The 23,359-nt window shown below is 38.4% G+C and overlaps 2 long non-coding RNA genes across 2 annotated transcripts in view; one reads left to right on the top strand and one right to left on the bottom strand.

Annotated features, from left to right (window-relative positions):
- Nucleotides 1-1,199: 1,199 nt before the first annotated feature.
- Nucleotides 1,200-10,824, bottom strand: LOC135112077 (uncharacterized). Its single transcript, XR_010274053.1, has 2 exons — nt 8,845-10,824; nt 1,200-2,524 (listed from the first exon to the last, which is right to left on the bottom strand). It is a non-coding gene; the product is annotated as an uncharacterized LOC135112077 (long non-coding RNA).
- The window catches only part of LOC135112072 (uncharacterized), a 35,927-nt gene continuing 15,150 nt past the window's right edge, over nt 2,583-23,359 (top strand). The window contains exon 1 of the long non-coding RNA XR_010274044.1: nt 2,583-4,408. This is a non-coding gene — a long non-coding RNA (uncharacterized LOC135112072). The remainder of the gene's footprint in view (nt 4,409-23,359) is intronic.

Raw genomic sequence — 23,359 nt, 5'->3', positions numbered from 1 at the left:
GATAGATGAACAGGAAATACAGAAACCCTGTTACATTAGTGAATCTGATCTAAAAAAAACTACACTGAAGGAAGGGGTTTTGTCAGATAAGTAAGTCAATATATTCACAAATATAAAGCAGAAACCAGATTCAGGCCATGACAGATGTATGGATTAAAGAATCTTTAACAAACATGGCAGTTATGATCATCATCAACTCCTTCCCCTCTTGTACTGTCAAAACATAAGGTGAACCAAGAAAAGCTTACTGTGGAGTGACTAATTTTCTTAAGATTCAGCCTCATGCACTCTTCTGGGAGCTTTTGAGAAATACATACTGCATACCTTAGCCTCTAGGCTGCTTAATTAAAAAAAAAACATTTCTCTCTAGCTTTAAGACTGAAAACATATAAATAAAATTTTTAGGTCTATTTTGAATATAATAAAAATAGCTATTCAGTCCTGAATAATTGTTACTAGGTGCTAAATGTACAATAAAACAAAATAATTATATGTTCATACATTTCATATTTCTCATGTACATTTAAAAGTATATTTAAAACTTTAATCTTGATTTAAATTAATTTCTTACATGACAATATTCTTCCTAAAACATCTTTTTGTACAATTCACCCATACACACTGACCATGTCATGTACCCTTCATGTATTCCATTATTTCCAGGTACCTACTAGTCATTTTAGAGAGTAGGTTTGAGGAAGCAGCATTAAACATTAATAAATATATCTACATAAATCATCTAGTGATTTCTACACTCAACACTGTGAAAGCAGTGTTGAATGAAGGGAAGTGAAGGGAGGGCATTTAATCCCTAAGTGACGCAGTTAAAATGTTCGTGAAATTATGATCAATCTTCACACTTGGTAAGTATTCGTTTAATCTTACAGTTTCATTTCACAATATTTTAACTGCGTCACAATGGATTCAATGAGAGCTTTAGAGTGGTTCCTCAAACCTACAAGAAAAATTTTATATATATATATATATATATATATATATATATATATATATATATATATATATATATATATATATATATATATATATATATATATATATATATATATATATATATATATATATATATATATATATATATATATATATATATATATATATATATATATATATATATATATATATATTCATGGAAAGGTATATAACCTGAAACACTTATGTATGCATAAGAAAACGTGGCATTCCCAAAGATTTTCTTTAATCAAGTGACTCAACTACAGAGAAACTGAGATACATTTGTTCATAAAAGTGCATAACCTTATACACAAGACAAAGTAGTTAAACCCGACATACCCAAAAACTTATGACAACACTGCTTTTGCAAACCGACAAAGTTTGTTTAATGGTCTCGTAATATTTTGCAAAAGTTGACTCATTGGTCCAACCTACAGTGGACAAAATAGTGGACAGTGGTAGCTTCAGGGCTGCTTTACTGGATGAAGCTGACCTGGTGGAATGAGGAGAAAAGATAGTGAGATCTATACCAGCAGCTTTCATGATATCTCTTGTCCAGCGTCGTAAAGTGTCTCAATGCCAGTTTTATGGATGGTTTTGTTGTTAGAAAGAATCTGGTAATTTTCCCCCTTTTTTTCTTTCGTTCTGTCAAGGTAGTGTAAACTAGTGGTGTGTACACATACTCGTCTGTCTGGTACATATGCTTCAAAAACTAGTTCAGACATATGATAACCTGGCCTAGATGTTTTGAGAGGGTCTCCTATATGATAACCTGGCCTAGATGTTTTGAGAGGGTCTCCTATTCGGAAAGAGATTCTGGAGTCTGAGGTACTCATGTTCCTGGTGTCCATTAAGTGTAACACTTGGCCACGTTGGCCAGATATCAGTAACATTAGCATTGTTAATTTTCTCGACAACTGGATGAGTGACAAGTCTTTATTCTGGCCTAGGCTCTTTAGGTGATTTAAAACCAATTCTGGGTCCCAAGTAGATTGAAGGCGAGCAAAGGAAGGTTTCTCCTGGAAGACTGCTTTCATGAACCTACTGACTAAGAGGTGCCTCCCTGCAGGCTGACCTTTGATAAGGTCTACTGTTGAGATGCCTGACCGGATAATGTTCATAGAGCTATAGCCTCGAGCTTTCTCTTTCTTAAATTCTAGGAATAGGTAATCCAGCAAAACATTTACAGGTGGTGAAAATGGATCCATATCCCTGCTGAGACAAAATGACATCCATCTTTCGATATGTTTCCCATATTGTAATTTTGTGCTCTTTCTCCACTAGTTAAGCAGAAATCCGGCAACCTCTGGCGAAAGGCCTTGATTTTGGAAGGCATGCCCGATAAGATCGTTGCTATTAGAATTAACCTTTGGGCCTGTGGGTGTACAAGGGAGGGATATTGAGGCAGGATTAATGAATATCGAGGGAGCAGAAGAGGAGTTTCTGCCAGCAGTTGGAGGGCTTTCAGGAACCATACTTGGGTTGGCCAAAGAGGGAGAATTGTCATAGCTGTTGCTCTTCCTGTATCTTCTGCAGTACCTTGCTGATGATCCTGAAAGGTGGAAAGGCATATAATTCCCCATCAGCCCAACTGAGCGTTAACGCATTAACATATATAGGTGAAGGATCTGGCTTCCAGGAAACATAAATGGGTAGCTGGGCATTGATTCTACTGGCAAAAAGGTCAATATCTGGTGTATAAAAGGTCTGGCACAGTAACTTGAAGACCTTGGGTAGTAACATCCATTCAGTATCTAAGTTCTTTACTCGGGATTCTCTGTCTGCCTCTACATTATGGAGTCCCTTTATGTACTCTGCTGACAATGTAATCCCTCTTGACTCAGCCCAATCAAAAATATTTTCTATTACAGCATTCAGGTTAGGTTTAATGCTGCCACCCCGGTCTATACAGGCAACAGCAGTGGTGTTGTCCAATCGAAAGCAGATATGTGTATCCCTGCAATCCTTGCATAGAGATTTGAGGCCCAATAGTATAGCTTTTAGTTCTAAAACATTAATATGGTCTAGTTTCACATGAGCCCAATGACCTGTCTTGGCATCTCCTGTTGTTGCACCCCAACCAGTCAGGCAAGCACAACAGCACAACATGTACTGGTGATCAGATATGAGGTAGTAAAGTGATAAATATTGAGGAATCTTCCTATTGAGGATAAATTAAAAACAAAAGAGGCAGGAGATTAAAGCAATAGGATGGTAGTTTGAAGGATTGGAGTGGTTATCCTTTTTAGGAACAGGCTAAATGTAGGTAACTTATAGCAGGAAGGAAAGGTAGATGACAAAGTTGATATAGTTTGACCAGGCAAGGTGTAAGCATAGAGGCATAGTTGTGGAGTGCAACAGGATGCACCCAATCAGGCCAGCAATGGCATGAAGGACATCATTAACAAGACTCTTAACCAGAAGCATGGAATAGTCAGAGGATGGAAGAGAACATCCCCTGAAACATCCAAGGTTGAATTTTTAATAAAGGTCTGAATGAGGAGTTCAGATTTAGCAATTTATGAAATAGTAATGGTGCCATCAGAGTGAAGCAGAGAAAGATAAAGAAGAAATGTTGAAGATGTTTTTTTTGGGCTTGATGCCAGAAGTCACAGGGGGAGTTAGATCTAGTAAGATTTTCACATTTTCTATTGAAAGTTTTTTTTTAACTAAATACATGGAATAAAGAAGAATGATATGATCCCTGACAGCAAATCAGTATTTTTTTCTGCTAGAACAATATTGTCCTTTGTCTCCACCTGAATATCATCACTTTGGGAACCAGTGAAATTCTCCTCCAGCACTGCCACATTTCGTAGTCTTTTTAGAGGAGAAAACAGATCTTCATTGACCATACTTTTATGAGAGTCAGTCATACAAGCATTATGTGGTTCTCTGTGCATGAGGACCTGACAACAGAACTGGTTTATCCCTGTTACACCATAACATTGATCCATTCCTTTCCTGCATCTGATCCAGTCTGCTTATCAAACAAGATGCAAGAGAGCTTCCTAAAGAAGCCCTCAAGGTTGCATCACATTTATGCATGTATCAGATAGGAACCAAACTGATCATACTTGTAAGAGTATATCTGTTTATCTATCCATACAGGTTGGCCCAGACAAAGCACCACACACTCATACACACATCATTCACACTCTTAGCCTTACTTGCCCTTGATAGAATGGGATAGTCTCATGGACCACCCTACTGCACCCCAGGAACTTGTGGCCACATACTTCCACATAAAGACCCAACAGTATACACTGGTTTATCCATGCCCTTTCGTAATGAGGCCATTCTCTATATTTACTTATTTTACAATAAATTAAGTGTGTGCTGTATTTTTGTTGCAGGTATTTGGCATGGGGGATTGGCAATAAGTGCCTTACACTCAACCAGATCATTAATATCATGTTGGACTTTAAGATGACAGGTGAGTGTGCATGATTTGAGATTAAGCTCATACACTCTTGTTTTCATATCCTCTGTGGAAATTAAATGATAATAGGATAGTGATCTTAAATTCTGAGACTTAACCATCTCTCTAGAGCTTATAATACCTAGCTGCAAAACTATTATGGATTCAAGGAGAAAATAATAAATAATAATAAACCTAAAAAAAAAGATAGGAAATGTTGACAGCCAGCTAGTGTCCATTGTTCTGCTTGGGTTGCATAAGAGGATTTTTTTCCACTGTCCTGTTCTATGTATTAACTTAATAATATTCAGTTCTATGTATGAAACAATTACTGGAGCACAGTCTTTAAGTTGGATGATAAGGAGGCTCACTGGTGGACTGACTCAACTCAAAATATTATTATATACATCATGTATCATTTTTTGCTCTTGGTCTAACTTCATAGTTTTCATGTGATATAATGCATATCACTCCATTAGATTTACCCCAGCTATTATTGATCCTTCAACCTTAAGATCAAAGAGTTAAGAGGATAATTTACACACTGGGGCCTAGCAAATGAACTTCAGTCTTCAAGCAGCCTTCTGCTGAGTTCAAGATGGTCTTGTACTGGTATGACAGGATGCATCCACAAGATTACCTGTCAACTAAAATTAGATAACCTCCCTATATTTGGGAACAGTATTCCATATTTGGACAAATAAAACTCATGTTTAGAGTAAAAAACTGGGAGGAGGAAGAATATTGGCAGAAGTGACACAAGAACACTTAGTTCTTCTCCTTACCATTCTCATTCAGTGCCAGTCATAATATATCCCTTTCTTACCATTCTCAACCAATGCTGGTCATAGTATATCACTTCCTTATTGTTCTCATCCAGTGCCAGTCATATCATATCCCTTTCTTGTCTTTCTCATCCATTGCTAGTCAAAATACAGTCTGTGCCAGAAAAGGGGATAAAAATCTCAATCAGCATGCCATCCAACTAGTTTGATCAAGTTGCATGGGAGAGCAAAGCTCTGATATTATCTGACATGACAACTCAAGACAGACAGTGGCCTTGGGTACATTGACACATTAATGGTTTTAGTATAGATTTGACAGATGAGTGATGAGAAGTCTTTTATGTGTGCACACCTGTGTTGACTTTCGTAAGTTAATGTTATACAGTGGAACCTTGGTTCTTGAACTGTTCAAAATCAAAAATGTTAAAAACCCAAACTATTTTTCCCATAGGAATCAATATAAAACAGGTTAATCTGTTCTGATGCACCTACCCACCATGTCTTAGTGGCCAGTGATCTCATTGCTAAGATGGACACTCCATAACATCTCCAGCTTAGAAATTTTCATCCATAAAGGATGTACTGAATGAACTTGATGACACAGAACTCATTAAAAGATATTGTTTAGACCATGCAGGCATTCTCTTCGTCACTGATCAAATGAGGGAATCCTTACAGAGTGACACAGAGAGAAGCAACCCACTCACCGCCAAACTGAAGGTGATCGTAACACTTAGGCACCTTGCTGCTGGGAAAAGCTACTGAGAAAATGTAGTTGTGCAGTAGTGATGGTATTGTGGGTCATAGAGAGAGCCACAGGAGACTCAGGATTACTCATGAGTGGCAAACCTTGTTTGTTTACATTGAGGTTCTTCAACTTCTTCCATGGGATGATATTTAACTTATTTTGAAGATTGAATTACTGTCTTACCCTCTGTGTCGCTCCTCCAAACATACAAAAATGAAGCAAATATTTATAGAAACTATAAATTAGTAATAAATGGCAAGTTTTGCTATGTCTTGTAGTATTTGAAATCAAGTAACTTTGTTTGAAAACCAAATTATGATACAGTATTCGAACCAATTAAGAGTTACAATTTTTGCTCAAAAACCAAATTGTTTGGAAAGGGAGACATTTAGTGACTGAGGTTCTACTGTATATGTATTTAGAAATTTTCTTCTTATATGTTTGTTTAATTTTACACAACATTAAGCAAGAAAAACTTTTGTTCAGGATTTTATCAAATTTCCGTATAAATTTTCTTTTTCATATTAAAACAATGGCTAAAAATTTTCTGAAGCAGTATCCCCACTAATTTTAGCCATGAGCTGGCACTGGTTGGCACATCTGCAAGATAGTAAAAAATGTGAGTAGGTTCTGCACTAATTGCTTTGGGTTGTATAGAATAGCAAAACTAAAGCCATGTTTACCAGATTAGTTAGTGAAAGGCAATGGCAAAGCTGGCGGTGAATATTGAAATCTCTAGTCATTGGAAATTTCAGTAAGGGAGAAGTGGTAAGTGGTTGAATATGTGTTCCACTTTACAAATTGAATGGTCAAAACATTCTACATAGTGTTGTTGAGAGATACACAACACAGATGAATTTAGTGACTGGCAATGAAGTCTTTGCCAGATGGAAAGTTCTGAAAACAAGAGTGTGGGTACAATTACACTGTATTGTTGCATACATAGAAACAACAGCTAGCTCTGTATTGTATTGTTGCATACATAGAAACAACAGTCAGCTCTGTAATGATATTGAAAGAGAGTAAGAGAAACAGAAAAGGGTTTGCTGCCAGTGGCCTCAAGCCTCTGAGTTTTAGATAGTGGTATTGTCAGTAATTGGTCATTTTAAATCACTGGAATGCTTGTATAAAGGTTTCACTGTTCAAATCTTCCACAGTCTTCTAAACATATGACCACTGTTGAAGCACAAGTAAAATAAGAATATGCATTTTCTTTAGGAGAATAGATTCTCCTATGATCACTGTGGTCCCCGAATAGTAATCTTGAATGGCCTTAGTAATGTGACCCTATATGATGGAAGTTCTGAGGACCATGGACCTGTGTCAAGACTGACTTGATGTCTCCTCATATCAATTCCTTACAGCCTGCCTCCCTTTAGGTAGCCAGAATTGCTTTCTATTAGAATAAAACATCTAAGATGGAATAATGAGCCCTCACAAATAGTGGAATTGTGACCTATCCATCCCCTCTCCCCAGTACAATACTGTATGCAATATCATTGTGTCAGTATGCAATATCAGTTTGTAGTATGTAAATTTTGCCAGTAGATGGAGGGCTGATGTAAAGGAGATGGAAGGAGGGATCATAATCACACATGATTTATGCACTTAGAGTATAACACAACACTCAAAACTTGAAGATCTAAACACAAGCATTGTACAAGACTTGTACAGTAAGGTACACGACAATACACGGTCATTATAACGTACAACTGCAATAATGCACTGAAATTTTTAATAAGTATTTAATCAGAATAATGAACCAAAACTGGCATAACAAACTCACCACTCATGCGAGCACTGGTATTTTGATAAATATCTAATCGGAATAACGAATCAAAAGTAGCAAGATGAACTTGCCATTCGTGCAAGCACTGAAATTTTAATAAAAATTTAATCAGAATAACAAACTAAAACTCGCAAGACACACCTGTGTGAGCTGCTGCTCACCTATCAGGTACTTGTACCTTCCTCCCTTTTTTCCTTTCCTCTTCTTTCTTTCATCTTTTCTCAGACCTCTTTCCCTGTCACTTCCCCTCCCCATTATCTGTCAGAGATAAGGGATTAGGGAGTTATACCTTGCTCTCTCTCTCCAACTCATTCATTTTATGTCATCTTTGCTTCATCATTTCTCACTCATTCTCAGTCATATATGTAATTTCATTTTCATTCTCAGTCAGTCTCATTCTATTTTAGCAATCCTTAGGATTGTTCTAACATTCAGAGAGAGAGAGAGAGAGAGAGAGAGAGAGAGAGAGAGAGAGAGAGAGAGAGAGAGAGAGAGAGAGAGAGAGAGAGAGAGATCCAACTTATGGGGTGTTTACTGTATGTAAACATGTGATGCCAACATTTGACCTATACTTGTCAAAGCAGTGCAAAACTTGGGATGGTAATGCGCAAAACTTTGTGACATCCAAGATTTTATTAATCCCTTTTTTAGATTTGTGTATGAATATTATCTAGCAACTACAATATATCAGTAATTCCTATCAAACAAATTCCAACTTAAAGATGCTGTAAACTAATGAGACAATTTTAGAATGAGTATAGAATGACAAGTATAATCAGGCATATACCCTTGACAGCTTATAATACCATCTTTGTGTAGGCAGTGTTACAACTCACCATGAATGAGAATGTTATGAGCGTAGGGACTATCAGATCGTAACAAAATCTCAAAGTAAATAAATTCCAGGATTGAGGAAATCACTGACAAATTCAAATACAACAAATACAGCAACATTCATTTATTATCTACACTGCATAACTCAGCATTAACAGTACTCTTACCCTAGATTACAGAGTTGAAAAGAAACTACTCTCAAAAATTACTTACAAACACATGATTATTTGATTAAGTTCACCACCTGTAGTCACCTAGCAAAATTCTTATTATTAACTATGATGAAAGTTCATACTTATCAAGGAGTCACAGCTGAGGGCATGGAAGACAGGAAAAGCCAAACGCCTTCACTGCTCCTCAGTCTTGGTGGGTGAGGGAAGAGGACTGAAGGTACTCCCACTCTCCCACCACCACCACCACCTCAAAGTGTTTGTGTGCTTTAACAGGCTCTGAAACCAGTGTCTCATTGTTGATTCAAGTCTGGTCAGCAAAGATCTTGATGGTACAGGTGGCACAGGATCACTCCTGAGCCAGGCCTTTGGACTAGCAACTCCTGTAGAAGGGGGGAAAAAAAAGAAACGAACAGCATCCTCTATCCTAATTGTTCATACATGTGGCACGCCACATTCTCTCCAGAAACTCTTTCACCGCCTCAAAGTTATACTTGGCGCTGGTCAGACCTCATCTAGACTACGCTGTGCAGTTCTGGTCCCCACATTACAGGAAATATATAGGTCTATTAGAATCAGTACAGAGGAGAATGACTAAAAGGATACAGGGGATGAGGAGTATTCCTTACGAGGCGAGGTTGAAGCTGTTAAATTTACATTCTTTAGAGAGACGTAGGTTAAGAGGGGACCTGATAGAAGTCTGTAAGTGGTATAAGGGTTATAACAAGGTGGATGTAGGCAAAATTCTTAGGATCAGCAACCAGGTTAGAACAAAAAATAACAGGTTCAAGCTTGAAAAATTTAGGTTTAGGAAGGAGATAGGAAAAAATGGTTCTCAAATAGAGTGGTAGATGAGTGGAACGGACTCAGTAATCATGTTGTTAGTGCTAGGACACTAGAGAGCTTTAAGAGAAGATTAGACAAGTTTATGGATGGGGATAATAGATGGAAATAGGTAGGTATATTTCATACAGGGACTGCCATGTGTAAGCCTGGTCGCTTCTTGCAGCTTCCTTTATTTCTTATGTTCTTATGTTCTAATCATCCTTTCATTGGCCTCTCTACACAGTCCCAGCAACAACACCATCCACTCCTTTCCTGTCTTCTCCACTCTTTCATTCCTATCATGCCCTAACTCAGTCAGTATCACTTGCATCATCTCATTCCTGTCTCTAGCATACTTCACACACTCCAACACCACATGTTCCACCGTCTCATCCTCTCCCATGTCACACATCTGGCACACTTTGCTGCGGGACTCAGACCACCTGTAACTCCTTGCATTCACATGCAGTGATCCTAAAGATTTAACCAATTTCTGCTAGACTTGGTTTGAGATAAATGATGATACTCATCCTTAAAAAATGTCTATAAATGGTTCTGATTGAAAAAAAAATATGTATAAGATATATCCATTCTGATAAATTAAAAACAAATTTGTAGTTTTAAAACATTTGCCTGACAGGGAGAATTAACAGGTTTTAGTTATAAGGTGAGGGATTAATACAGGATACACTTTAATGTTTTATTTGGACAACTGTAGCTCACTCTAGATCTTAGAATAGACTAGTGTTCACTATTCCTTTGCAGCTATGAATGTTTATAAAAAGACCGAACCAAACTATGTCATCTTGCTTACTCTTCTTAACCCCTTCAGTCCTTACTACACCACAGTCAGATGTGTGAATGGGGAAATCACTCATCATTCCAACTGCATTTTATCTAACCCTTACAGAATGCCAGAGTACAGTTTGGTTTACGAAAGACACTTGTAATACTAAATATAGCGATGCATTTCCTAATGATATCATGCTGCCTCAAATATTCCCTTCTTTTAGTCCTTCAGACTGGTGTGAAGCACAGGGAAGATGAAATACATGTTAACCTCTCTCTCTCTCTCTCTCTCTCTCTCTCTCTCTCTCTCTCTCTCTCTCTCTCTCTCTCTCTCTCTCTCTCTCTCTCATACACACACCTAACTCCTCTGACTATAAGAAATTCTTTGACCACTTAACTTCCAAAGTGGAGCACATGCTGACTCTCTTCCCTTTTGCAAAGATCTCCATTCTTGGAGACTTCAGTGTTCACCACCAGCTTTGGCTTTCCTCTCCCTTCACTGACCATCCTGGTGAACTAGCCTTTAACTTTGCTATCCTCCACGAAATAGAGCAATTGGTGCAACACCCTACTTGTATTCCTGATTGTCTTGGAAATATGCCCAACATTCTAGACCTTTTCCTAACCTCTAATACTTCTGCTTATGCTGTCACCCCATCTTCTCTGTTGGGCTCCTCCGATCACAATCTCACATTTGTATCTTGTCCTATCACTCCAATCCCTCCACAGGATCCCCCTAAGCAGAGGTGCTTCTGGCATTTTGCCTCTGCTAATTATTATGTTGATTTCCTTGGAATAACTACTGCTTCCATGTCAGAGACCCATCCCTGTGTGCTGAATGCAATACAGAGTTGATAGTGTCTAGCATAGAGGCATACATTCCTCACTCTTTCTCTCAACCTAGACCTTCCAAACCTTGGTTTAACACAGACCGTTCTCATGGTATACATGATAGAGAGGTGGCCCATAAAAGGTACTTGACCCTTCCATCACCTGAATTTCATGTGCTTTATATTTCTTCTCAAAATCATGCCATCTATTCTCCAGTTAGTTAAAAATCATTCATTAATAGAAAGTGTAAAAATTTTTCAAGATCTAACTCCCCTCATGATTTTTGGCACTAAGCTAAAAATATCGCCAATAACTTCACTTCATCTTTCCCTCCTTTAGTTTAACCTGATGGCACCACTGCCATCTCATCTATTTCTAAAGCTGAACTCTTCGTTCAAACCTTTGCGAAAAACTTTTGTATGATTCAGTGCTTGTTCCATGAGAACAGGCCTTGTTAAACCAAGGTTTGGAAGGTTTAGGTTGAGAGAGATAATGAGGAATGTAATGATGTGAGTAGTAAAACACATCTGACCAAATGATTGGCATTAATCAACACAAAATGTAACAGGAGTTTGTAAAGAGTACAACCCAAAATTGTAATACACAAGTATTATCCTTCCACTAGTAACTCTTAATACATGAAGAAAACCCACACTGTCAAGACATCTGCTAATACACACCTGGCAGTAATGAGGAGCTGTCAATGAGAGAAGCTGAGCCTCTCATTTCCCTCCCAGATCACTTAACGAATGTACACGCCCAAACCATACGATACCTTCTATTAAACCATCCAGTGCCTCAACAACCAACCACATTTAATCATAGTTGTCATGGTTTTATTGTTACAATTATCACCACTTTCTCCACCTTCTACAAAATTATATCCAAGATACCTCGAAGCAAGTAGGAGGATGTCTCATATTGCCTGAGTGCCTTAGTACTGAAGTATCCTCACTGCATTTGTGTTGATGAGGAGTAGTTGAAGTGTCCTCAGGAACAGAACTATACTGAAGAGTCATATTTGTAGAATCAACAGAATGAGTAGGCCAGTTGCTCATTTCAGGATTTGGCTGTACATGAGGTTCACTACTGGCAGGAACTAAGTGTTTGGTAGCTACCATGTCTTCCTTGTCATCAGAGTACCTTATGGGAGCATAATGGGGATTTGCCTGTAGGAGTTTAACCTCATCTACCAGCAGATCAGTCTTACTGGGCCATACGTGATGCCTAAGTAAGACAATGCCAGGACTGGACAGCCAAGATGGAATAGAGGTCCCAGTGGAAGACCGACGAGTGTACCTGAAGAGCCATTCATGTGGGGTCTCATTGGTTGCCATGCAGAGCAAAGAATTAATTAAATGAAGGGCTTCAGGAAGGACAACTTGCCACCACTAGATCAGCAGGCCACAGGATACCAAAGCAGTTGTAATGGTCTTCCAAATGCTCCTGTTAAACCTCACTGCTTGCCTGTTGCCTTGAGGATTATAACTCGTAGTTCTGCTGCAAGCGACACCTTTACTTGAGAAAATCTTTTAGTTCTCTGCTCATGAATGATGCTCCCCTGTCTGAATGAATATAAGATGGCATGCTAAAAATGGAGAAGACTTGAGAAAGGCAATTGATAACTGTTAATGTAAACATATTAGAACATGGGAATACAAATGGGAACCTAGAGTATTCATCTATAATAATTAGGAAATACTGATTCTTGTCTGTACTTGGAAGGGGTCCTTTAAAATCTATGTAATGCTGTTTGAATAGATGGGTAGCTTTTTTATAAGAGGAATTCTTGTAGGTTGATAGAAGTTAGGTTTGCACTCTGCACATGTCCTGCATGAGGTAACAACTCTACAGATATCTTCCACAGAATAAGGTAGATTCTTTGACCTGACAAAGTGAAGCAAATGAGTAACATCAAGGTGGCACAAGTCATCATGAATGGCAGACAGTGGCTGCTGATCAGGGCATGCCATGGCACAGTAACTCCTGGAGAGTATATCTGGAGCAATGTTATCTCGGCCTGGTCTGTACAATATATCAAAATCATAGCAAGAGATTTCCATCCTCCACCTTAAAATTTTATCATTTTTTTATTTTGTTCTTATACTGTTTATCAAACATTGGTCAGTTTTAGTAGAGAAGTGCTTACTGATCAAGTAATGCCCCCAGTGGCACTTTCAATAATAGCCAAGGCCTCCTTCTCTACAGCAGCATGGTGTCCCTCAGGTCCTTGCAGAGTTCAAGAATAGAAGGCAATGGGATAACCAACTTGGGTGAGAACAGCTGCAATAGCGGTGTCTGAAGCATACATCTCCATCTGAAATGGCTCAGATTTTTTGATTGCCTAAACCATTGATGATTCTATATCACTCTTCAGTTGCTGAATCTCTGCTTCTGCCTCCTCCATCACAGGGAAGGTATTAGTGGCAATAAGTGGACAAATCTTGTGTGAATAATCATATATTCACTATGAATAATATGCAAATGGGTCAAGAGCACAGTGTAGTGACTTTCTATCACACAGCACTGTTAAGTCATGAAGAGGCTTGAAGCATTTGGGATCAGGACAAATCACTCCCTTCTCCACCATTTAGCCCAGAATGTGGAACTTACGAGTTGAAAAAATGGCACTTTTCTTCATTGTAGATCATATTCTTTCTTTTGACAGCCTTGAGGAATTTGCCAAGGTTAGCATCATGTTCCTCTTGCATCATTTCACATATGGTGATGTTGTCCAAGTAGGCATAGGTACCAACAAGTCCTTCTTCTTTAATTAGTGAATTCATAATTCTCTGGAAACAAGTCACTCCATTTGTAACTCCAAACAAAACTCTAGTAAACTGATACAGTTTATCACATGCCTCAAAGGCAGTGCATGGCTTGTCCTGTTCTCTGATGGCTACCTGATGATAAGCACTGCATAGGTCAGTCGTACTGAAGACATGATCCTGTGCAATCTTGTTCACAGTTTCATCTATCCAAGGCAGTGGGTAGCCATCAAGGAGTGTGAACTTACTGATTGTTTCACTGTAATCTATGGCCAAGCATCTCTTATGGGACTCATTTTTGACCACAATCACTTGTGCATGCTATGGAGAGTTGCTGTGCTCAATAATTCTTTCCTTTAACAGGCTTTCCACTTCCTTTTCTGTGAAGATACAGTGCAGTAGTGTTGTGATTTAGAGACAATAAGATGACAGCCTTTAGGTTAGTAAATAGTTCTGGAGGATCTACATTCAGCTCTCTAAGTCCACAGATTACGAGTAGGGGCAAGTTTCCACTGTAAGTCAAAGTAACACTATTGTGCAGCTTCTGAAAGTCTTGGCCTAGAATTACATCAGAACAGAGTTGTGGAAGAACAGCCAGACACACATTTTCATAGGTCTGGCCATTCACTTTTGTGTCCACACTGCAAAAACCAGATGTTTCAGTCAAAAATGAAGTAGAAGCCATGCTTAGACTGTTGCACTTTTAATAAGTGGAGTTTAACTATGTCGATATACAAAACTCTCTGAGCTTCCACTGTCAATAAGTCCATCTGTTTCAGTCAAAATTTTAGCCACCGCTTTTGACAATATATTAGGAGTAGCAGCAGCTGATGTTACAGTCACCAATGTCATACAATCAATAGAAGCTAAAGCCCCAGTAGCATGAGCGCTCCAATACACTTTAGCTATGCAACCCTTTTTCTGGCACTTATGGCACAACAATTCACAAACAGGACACTTCAAACATGGGTGGCGTCAAAGACCACAAAAGAAATACTTTGAATTTATAGCAGCCATTACTGTAATAGATTGTGGCTCTCCATTAGTGTTATTACACTATGTAACAAAATTTCACATTTATCTTGTCCTTGGCTCCAAACCATAATTTTCCAGTTATTTCCATCTAAACAAAATATAAAAAATTTATTTTGATCCTAAAACTTTGCTTTTGTGGTTAGAACAATTAATTTACATTTTTTGCTTATTTTATTATAGTATGGGTTACTGTTGGTTTTCACGTCAGGTAAAGATCTTTGCAAAATCTCAGTTGCTTATCTGATTGCTTTTGAAATGTAGTAAATAAGTTAAAACAGTGAAAGAAAGAATATAAAGTGTTCCAAAGATTTTTAATTTTAATAAGATCATTCTTGAATTGACCAGCTCTAGCAAAAGATTTCTCATATTAAGAAGAATTTGCATACATTTCAGAAATTTTCTCAAATCTTCCAGAATGTTCTGCTAGACACTTTTAGAAGTTTCTAGAACATTTTAGAACATTCTATTCAATGTAAACATTTCCAGAATATTCTAAAACTTTCTATAATACAGTAGAAATATGTAGAAGTATCAAGAATTTTCTAGAATCTACAAGAATTTTCTAGAATGATTCAGAATATTCTAAAGTAGGTTCAAGAATATTCTAGAAAGATTGAGAACATTCTGGAACACATTTTAGAAAGACTAAGGATATTCTAGAGTACTGCTTGACAATATAGAAGTAGGGGTTTGCAGACCACCAATCTGTTCTGCTTTGGCTGCCTGAGAACACATCACAAGAGATGAAATGGCATTAAGAGGCAGCAATCATCCTCCAAATGCATTTTGCTACATATGTGGTCAATTCAAGACAAGAGCAAAGAAGTTCTCTGTGACAGCATGTGGAAAAATGGTAAAATTTAGATATTTGGGGCAAAAAATAATTCTAAAAAGCAAAGTTTGACAGGAATAATGAACATTTTCTATTGTTTTGCAATGAAAAGAGTTGGAAAATAACACCTGCTTGTCAAAGACAAAAATGGTGTTACATAGTATTATCCACAGCAGCACTGATCACACAAAACAAAGGAACATCACCGTAAAACTCTAAGTTCCTCTATACAGAGTCGAGAGCTCGTGCTTGGTTAGACAAAGTAGTCAGATCAAGAGTACTGTTTTTCAATAGGCATTGCCTTATCAGTGGCAACTGCAGGCCACTAATAAAGGAGTCTCTGATATACTCTTCACAGTGCTGAATCGCAGTGACAGCCTTAAAATTACACTCTTTACTCATGATCTTAAGGACCTGGAAGTACTCATCTAGAGTCTCGCCCAGCTGTTGGCGATGAGTGGCCAGTGAGTGATGCACAAATACTTCATTCGTTAGTTTCACACACAAAGCCTGTAGTGTACTTAAGGCATCATCATAAGTTGCACCCTCAGATATACTTTCGTACACTCTGAGTGACATAAAATTGGTAAAGAGTCCAAGCTTGTTCACTTTATCTTGAGGTAGAACTGCTATGAGTCTTGAAAGTTTGTATACAGTGTTTTCATTCCTGTGCTGCTGTCAGTGATCTTGGGTTTGCATACAACCTCTCTGGTCTTAGCAGACTTTCCATTAGGTAGAAGTTCCAGGCATTGATTGCCTTATCTTATGTTGATTAAAATGATGTTAGTAGTAAAACACATCTGACCAAATGATTGGCTTTAATTAACACAAAATTTAGCAGGAATCTGTAAAGAGTACAACCCAAAAATTGTAATACATGAGTATATATCCTTCTACAAGTAACTCTTAATACATGATGAAAGCCCACACTGTCAAGACACCCACCAATACATACCTGGCAGTAACGAGGAGCATTCGACAAGTGAAGCTGAGCCAATCCTTTCCCTCCAAGATCAACTAATGTATGTACATGCCCAAACCATATGATACCTTCAACTAAACCATCCAATGTCTTAAAAACCAACCACGCTTAATCATAGTTGTCGTGGTTTTATTGTTGCAATTATCACCACGTGTACACCTCCATGCCAGACACTATCACCTCTGTTTTGTGCTCAACTCACAGAGATGGGTCTCAGACACAGAAGCAGTAGACATCCCAAGGAAAATCAGCATAATACCTCCTCAGATCCCACCCAACTAGCAGAGACAAAATGCCCGAGGCACCTCCACTCTGTGAGATCCTGAGGAGGGATTGAAGTGATAGGATAAGATACAGATATGAGGCTGTGATCGGAGGAGCCCAACAGAGAAGATAGGGTAACAACATAAGTAGAAGGATTAGAGGTTAAGAAAAGGTCAAGAATGTTGGGCATATAAGAGCATATGAACATAAGAAATAAGGGAAGCTGCAAGAAGCCACCAGGCTTACACGTGGCAGTCCCTGTGTGAAATATACCTACCTATTTCCACCTATCATCCCCATCCATAAACCCATCTAATCTTCTCTTAAAGCTCCCTAATGTCTTAGCACTAACATGATTACCGAGTCTGTTCCATTCATCTACCACTCTATTTGAGAATCAATTTCTTCCATTCATCTACCACTCTATTTGAGAATCAGTTTCTTCCTATCTCTTTCTTAAACCTAAATTTTTCAAGTTTGAACCCGTTATTTCTTGTTCTGTCCTGGTTGCTGATCCTAAGAATTTTGCTTATATCCCCCTTGTTATAACCTTTATACCACTTGAGACTTCTATCAGGTCCCCTCTTAACCTACGTCTCTCTAAAGAATGTAAATTTAACAGCTTCAAACTCACCTCATAAGGAATACTCCTCATCCTCTGTATCCTTTTAGTTATTCTCTTTTGTACTGATTCTAATAGACCTATATCCTTCCTGTAATTTGGCGACCAGAACTGTACTTTGTAGTCTAGATGAGGTCTGACCAGCGCCACATATAATTTTAATATTATTTTGGGCCTTCTACTTTTAACACTCCTAAAAATTAATCCTAATACCCTATTTGCCCTGTTTCTGGCCTCTATGCATTGCTTTCCTAGACGGAACTCAGAGCTAACTATAACTCCTAAATCTTTTTCATACCCTGAACCTACCAGAGTTTTATTGTTTATTGTGTACCAACTGTGTGGGTTTCCTCTACTTACGCTAAGTACTTTGTACTTGTTGATACTAAACTACATTTGCCATCTGTCTGTCCATTCATTCATCCTATCTAAATCTGCCTGCAAGGCAGATTCTGACTTAATTAATTCCAATTAATCCTAATTCTCACCTAATTAATCTACCTATCTTTGTGTCATCATCTGCAAATTTACTAACATCACTACTAATTCCACTATCCAAGTCACTGATATATATTAAAAACAACAATGTCCCTAATACTGATCCCCATGGCACCCCACTAATTACATGACCCCACTTGGATTTAGAGCCGTTTATTACAACTCTCTGTCGCCTGTCACTAAGCCATGACTTTATCCAGCCTAACACCTTCCCATCTATCCCATGTGCCTTAACCTTTCTCAAGAGCCTCTGATGGGGTACCTTGTCAAACACTTTACTAAAGTCCAGACATAAGATGTCATAACTATCACCATTATCTACTGCCTCATACACTTTACTGTAAAAACTTAACAAGTTTGTCAAGCAAGACTTCCCACGCTATGACTGATTTATCAAGCTATGTTTGTGTAAATGCTCCCTAATGCTCTTTGCTATTACTGATTCCATTATTTTACCTACAACAGAAGTTAAGCTGACAGGTCTATAATTAGATGCTAAAGTTTTATCTCCTTTCTTAAAGATGGGTATTACTTTAGCCTGCCTCCATATTACCGGCACCTCACCTGACCCAAGTGACTTCCTAAAGACAGAAACTAACAGCTCACTAATAATCTCTTTGCATTCCTTAAGTAGTCTGGGATATATTTCATCTGGTCTTGGTGTCTTGAACTTTTTTAGCCTATCTCCTGTTCCACTATCTCCTTCGTTATGGAAATATGTCAGCTTCTTATTCTCATCTGCTCTAAACATCTGTTTACTATTTGGCATATCCTGCATGTTTTTCTGGGTGATGACAGTTAAAAAATACTCATTCAGAATTTTACTAATCTCCTCCCCAGAACCAACCAGCTCCCCATCTGCTGCCTTTAATGAACCTATAGTTTCCTTATTCTTCGTCCTACATACCTGATAAAATCCCTTGGGATACATCTTCGCCTGGCTGGCTACCTTTAATTCATAATTGCTTTTAGCTTTCCTTGTTAATCTCCTGACTGTTTTAACTATTTCATTATAATGTGGCCTTAAAACCTTTTCCCCTGCCTTCTAATCTCATATATACTTTTCTTCTGCCTTATACTCGTATAGTGTTTTAACCTAACAATCATCCATTTAGGGTAATTTTTCTGTGATCTTATTGCTCTGTACGGGATGTTTGCTAACTGTCCTGTATGCAATTTACAAAATATTTATACAACTCATCTACATTTACTTCACCTAATCCCCTCATCTCGACTTCTTCCATCCTCTCCTCTCCACTCCCTCATCTACTCGCCTCGACCTCACCTCTCCCATCTCAGCATGACCTGACCCTGCAACATACCCACACATATCTCTCTCTCTCATCCTTCTCAGCCCCTTCTGGACACATCTTCCCTCCTCTTGTCCTACACCCTCACACCTCACCTCACCTCTCTCATCCTGCCTTATCTCTCTCAAGTTCGTCCCGGACCTAACATCACCCTGTATCCATTGCCAGTCAACTCCTTGGAGGTACCTTTTTAATTCCTCAAAATCTGCTCTCTTAAAGTCAGGTATTTTACTAGTGTTTTTGCTTCTAAAAGTTTCCTCCCATTTTAATTTGTACCTAATTTCCCAATGGTCACTGTTACCTAGCTGTCCTCCAATCTCTATCTGCATGACTGCTTCCTCCCTGTTAGTAAGAATTAAATCTAGAATATTATTTCCCCTTGTGGGTTCTACAACTACCTGTTTAAAAAAATTATCCCGAATTACCTTAAGAAATTCCTCTGCTTCCGTTACCCACCATCAGGCTCCAGTCGATATTCCTAAAATTAAAATCTTCCTCACATACCTGACTGTACAGTGGACCCTTGACTAACGAACGGTTTGAACTGTGAACAATCTCAGTAACAAACTGAAATAGTTGAAATATTGCAACCTACAAAACAAACTAAAAGCTCAATAACGAACTAGTGAAAATAGCATAACAAGACCTGGCACCACTGGTTAAAGTGACCTTACAATACTGCTCCAGTTCCTTGCGCCATAAGCATAAGCAAGAGGCTGCTCTTAGTGTTTGCTCCTTGTTTAGCTTTGTTTAGCAGCATTTTGTGAGCAAGACAGCATTCAGCAACATGGACAGCACAAAGAAGTTGGAGAAGACAAGACAGCCTATTACAGTCGCTATGAAAAAGGAAATCATCAAGAAGTATGAGGAAGGAGCAACCATCACCCAGTTGTGTTGCCTTTACGATCGTAATAAGAGCACCATTGGCACCATCATCAAGGACAAAGATAAATAAAAAGATAAATAAGTTCTTAAGATTGCAAAACGAACTTTTCCTTTAACGAACCCCTCAATATAACCAATTATGTTCATTATTCAAGGGTCCACTGTACCTTTCTGCTCTATTTCCTGCCACAGTGAGATGTTAATTTCCTTTGTACTGTTTGGTGGGATGTATACTACTCCCAGTTCTACTGACTGTGGTCCTTCCTTAATATCTACCCATATCGACTATGTTTTGCTATCTTTTTTAATTCTACTATTAGTACAACACTGTAATGTGTCCCTAATGTATAATGCGATGCCTCCTCCTCTCCTGTTTTCCCTGTCTTTATGGAACAGTGTATAACCATCTATCTTAACCTCTGGATTAAATACTTTCCCTGACATATCTAATCAAGTTTCTGTTAAAGCAATGATATCAAGTTTCTCTACACACGCCAAGTCTATTTTATTCAAAATACTTCTACAATTTTTATAGTAAACACTTAAGCTATTTATTACCTTCTCTGAGCTAGTTACCTTTCTAGATTTAACTAATTTGTCTTTCATTTTGACCTCATAACCTCTTCTTCCCTACTGACTGATGAAAAAAGCGCTGGAGTCCAGTTACCTCCCACTCGAGTATTGTGGCCTAAACCCAGGCACCCTGGCATGATAAATGCACTCCATCCTGGATTTACAAGGCATCCCTACTCTAGAAGAGGTCCCAATTGTTGATGAATGTCTATCCATTACTTACAATGATTCATGAGCCTGCAATTCACTGTAATAGGCCTGGACAGCCAGTCACCATTAACGCCCTCCTCGGCAAGACTCCACATACCACAGGAATCCCTCCCTTGTCCCTAGTCCTCTCTAGAACCTGTCAAAACTTCCCGAACAGCTCCTCACTCCTGACCTTACCAAGGTCATTCCCTCCCACATTGAGAAAAACAATGGGCTTGGTCCAATAATTTTCCAAGTGTCTAGCCTATCAGCAACCTTCCCTATCCCACGCTCCCAGCAAACACACCCTTGACCTACGCTTCCTGTCTCTGACACAAAACGCACTATCTAAGTGCCTAACCTGACTATCACCAAGCACAAGCACTCTACCTTGGGGCAGGTTAACCGTGACTGCAAGATGATACAGTAAAATCCCTCTCATCCGGCATTCAAGTATCCGGCACATTTTTCCCCAAGCCTTAAAATCAATAAAAAATCAATGTGTACTCATAAAATTGATTAAAATTCCTGCGCGAGGCATACTTTGTCCCCTCCCCAGAGCGCACTGCTTCGCGCCAGCCACGGCCCACTGCACTGTGTTTACTCAGTGACTCAGTCCCGCGTGTGCACTGATTATCGCCTGACGCCTTCATCATGCCCAAAGTTGTAGAAAGAGGAAGCGTGTTGTGCTTACACTTAAGCAGCTGATCAGATCAGCTGCTGATTAAGATCAGCTGATCTTTGTTATGGTAAGATGCATGAGTGTAGGATGGTGATAGTGGACATAATTTCACTTCTATTACAGCTGATCTTTGTTATGGTAAGATGCGTGAGTGTAGGGTGGTGATTGTGAACATAATTTCACTTCTATTCAAGTATCTGGTAATATTCAAGTATCCGGCATGTCGGCGGTCCTGTTGATGCCGGATAAGAGGGATTTTACTGTATTTCCAAGACGATCAGGAATACAAGTTGGGTGTTGCACCAGTTGCTCTAGGTCATGAAGGATAGCAAAGTTGAAGGCTAGTTCACCAGGATGGTCAGTGAAAGGAGAGAAAAGCCAAAGCTAGTGGTGAACATTGAAGCCTCCAATAATGGAGATCTTTGCAAAAGGGAAGAGAGTCAGAATGTGCTCCACTTTGGAAGTTATGTATTCAAAGAATTTCTTATAGTCAGAGGAATTAAGTGAGAGGTATACAGCACAGATAAATTTAGTTTGAGAGTGACTGTAGTCATAGCCAGATGGTGGAAAAACTCAGAAAATTCAAGAGCTTGGGCATGAGAGCAGGTTAAGTCATTGCGCACATAGACACAACATCCAGCTTTGGATTGAAAATGACGATAGAAAAAATTGAAGGGGACAGAAAAGGCGTTACTGTCAGTTGCCTCAGACACCTGACAGTAACCCCTTTTCTGTGTCCTCAATTATTTATCCCTTTCTCTGGTAGTCTTGAACTCCTTGCCTACTTCTGTATTTCCACCTTCCTATGACTTAAACTCTTTCAAAAGGGAGTTTTCAAGACACTTATCCTGTAATTTTTGACTACCAATTTTGACACCATTTGGGGACTGGCACCTCTGTGGGCCTTTTTTTTATTACTGTTTTGTTGCCTTTGGTTGGTGCCCCTCCTACATAAAAAAAAAAAGAAAAGAAAAAGAAAAGAAAAATCTTAAAGGTAATTACCCTGCAGCTGTCAAAGTAATTATGATAAAATAAAGGACAAGAATTAAAAGCTTTTTTCTACTAAATAATTTCAATTTTATGTCTTATGTCAGGTGATTGTTAGAAACCTAAGTTTCAAACCACCAAATTAGCAAAGAAAGGTTGATTTTGTGAAGGTTCTGGTAATAATTAACATTTTCCTGTTGATATAATTACAGTGGTACCTCATGATTCAAGCTTGATTGGTTCTTTTAGGGTGTTTGAGTTGAGAAGCAATTTATCCCATTCGAATTAATGTAAAAAAATTCATCCATTTCAGGTAGAAAATCCCCCCTTTTTTTATGGGTTTATGTTGTGCACTAAACTTATCATTGAATGAAAATAACATAAATTATAGAAAAAAATGTAAAAAAAAATGAAATACCACATATTTTGGTGTATAAGATGACACTTGAATCATCCTAAAAAGGCAAAAAAAAAAGTGGGTTGTCCTATACGTCAGATACAAAAGCAATGACCTTAAAATTTAATGCAAAATACCATTGTAAATAAATACCCACCTCAAAATGATAAA

This window comes from Scylla paramamosain, chromosome 2, assembly GCF_035594125.1.
Source record: "Scylla paramamosain isolate STU-SP2022 chromosome 2, ASM3559412v1, whole genome shotgun sequence".
Taxonomy (NCBI): domain Eukaryota; kingdom Metazoa; phylum Arthropoda; class Malacostraca; order Decapoda; family Portunidae; genus Scylla; species Scylla paramamosain.
This window is presented reverse-complemented; position numbering and strand designations above follow the sequence as displayed.